Consider the following 2412-nt stretch of genomic DNA (forward strand, 5'->3'; position numbering starts at 1 on the left):
GACATTAAAAATGATACAGGGTTTCAAACCAAATGATAGGGATCAACAATGGTTGTTATATTACATATTGTTATCTTCAACAAAGTTGCTCAGATTACCAGATGTAAGAATAGAAGATTGATCAAATCATTAAAGGGAATAAGAAAATAATAATTTAAAAGAACACTAGAGACAATACATAGTTTCACTAGACAGGACGGTAGGAATTCAACAATAGTTATACTGCAAATTGTAGAAATCAGTTTGGAGATTCCTCACAAAACAAGGATCAGAAGTCCCACTTAACCCAACTATTCCCCTTCTGGGTATTTTTCCAGAAGAATTAAAAATATCATACCACAGCAATATATGTGCACCCATGTTCATAGCAGCGCAATTTGTCATAGCTAAATCTTGGAAACCACACTTTGACTTTTAGATTGCTATTTTCTTTTAATAACGTATACCCAAGAAGCTGGACTTCAGTGATTGCTGAGGTTGCTAGTAGAAAATGAAGGTGGTGGTGTCAACAGGATTACAGAGCTTGAGAAATTGGAAAGTGTCCAACATTTAAAGGTTTTGTTTTTTTTTGGTGGTGGTACTGGGGATTGAACTCAGGGCCTTGTGCATGCTAGGTAAACACTCTTACCACTGAGCTACAACCCCTAGCCCAACACTTAAAAATTTTTAAGACATACTGATTGGATTGTTTAATAAAGCTAAGTCTTTTGCTGTTATGCTTTTGTCTAGATGTACTGTAAAAATAGTGAGACACTAAGAAAGGTTGAGAACTGCTGACTCGAGAGTGTCAGGGAGTAGACCTTAGCAGGCTTTTGGCCACTCGCTACGTTTGGTCTCTACTACTGCCTTCATTTTCACCCAAGCTTTCACCTGAGTCACTTCAAGCAGCTACACTACAGCATCGCCTCCTTTTCTTTTCCCCCTTTCCTTTGCTTCTGCCAAGGTAACCAACCATGCACTTGTGGAGATACACATTCACTTGCCAGAGTCAGTGGGATATCAGTCAGGGGAAGAGCGTTGCCTTGTGAGGTTTGAGCAGAGCGTGATCTCTGCTTCTTTCTTGATGGTCTCCATGGTTTCATGCTCAGGATTCTCACCTATTTAACCATTGTCTCAAATATTAGTTATGTTCTTAAATGTGTAACACTAACCTAAATCTTACTTCTGAATTTCAGATGTGTGTTTGAAATTTCTTAAGCATTTCCAACTCATAAAAGATCAAACTTTTCTTTTCCTTCTCAGTGAATGAACATCTATCCCAGTTAACCAGGTTAGAATTCTGTAGTTCGCCTTAGATTTTTTTGTTCCCCTTGAGGCTTCCTTATTATTAGCAACATTGTGTAATCAATGGCAAAATGGCTGTAGTTTTCTACCATTCCCCTTGCAAGGTGACTTTATAGTTCCTCCTGTAATCCACTTTCCAGCTTTTGGGTTGGCTTTGTGAGTTGATTTGCTTAAAAGAACGGTGTAGTGGCATTATGCAGAGTTAGGGTCTAGGCCTCAGAGCCTGCTGCGGTCCCACTGGCACTGTTGGAAGCCTGCCCAGCTGCTGTGCAAATAAGTCTGCACTGGCCCAGCAGAAGAGCGGGCCCTGTGAAGCAGAGTAAACCGCTCAACTGGAGCCGCCCCACAGCAGCCAGCTGTTGCCCAAGGACAGACACAGGAGTGAGCTCATTTAACTTTACGTTAACAAAGACTTTTTAATGACAGAGAAAATTTCTGACATTGATAGAAGAAAATGCTATGTAATATAGAGAGTTTTCACACAATGTTTGGTTTCCTTCTGAGTAATGCCTGACTGGTCTCCTTACTGAAAAGTGAGCAGCTCTCCTACTGAAAAGTGAAACTTAAGTAGAATTTTTTTTTAAAAGCCTTTTTAGATGTACCTAGGACCTGGAAATAGCCTAGCAGATGAAGTAATTACAGGGCTAATATTGCTCAGTGGGTGCAGCCTCTTTTTCCTGAGGGTGAATTTCACATTTGGTTTTGATTGTGCATAGAAACACTAAAGACGGAACACAAAGCTTAGAGCCCTCTGGAAATCAGGACCCTAAGGACTATACTCTTGTGGTAAGAGTGAGCCAAAGCCTGCTGTAGTACTTCTCCAATTTGTAGGTTATCTCGAATTCAAGTCATCTATGTGCTCAAACAAAAGTTGTGAATTTACTTGACGTGCTCCCCCAAATAAGTGCCTGGGAGATGTAAACAAATGTTTGGCAGATATTAAGGTCACAGTTTTCTTAGGAAAATGGGTGCCTTATGTTTAAATAAACTCCACAAGGAAAGCTAGCACCACAACTAAGGCAGCAAAGGCAGACCTGCAGAAAACTCAAGATACTGAAATTAGCTCATGTGTAATACAAAGCCTATGTGTTAGAATAGGAGTTGCTTACAATGTCTATAGGAATCAAA

The sequence above is a fragment of the Chinchilla lanigera genome, unplaced genomic scaffold, assembly GCF_000276665.1.
Source record: "Chinchilla lanigera isolate Chin_1 unplaced genomic scaffold, ChiLan1.0 scaffold00031, whole genome shotgun sequence".
In the NCBI taxonomy this organism is placed as follows: domain Eukaryota; kingdom Metazoa; phylum Chordata; class Mammalia; order Rodentia; family Chinchillidae; genus Chinchilla; species Chinchilla lanigera.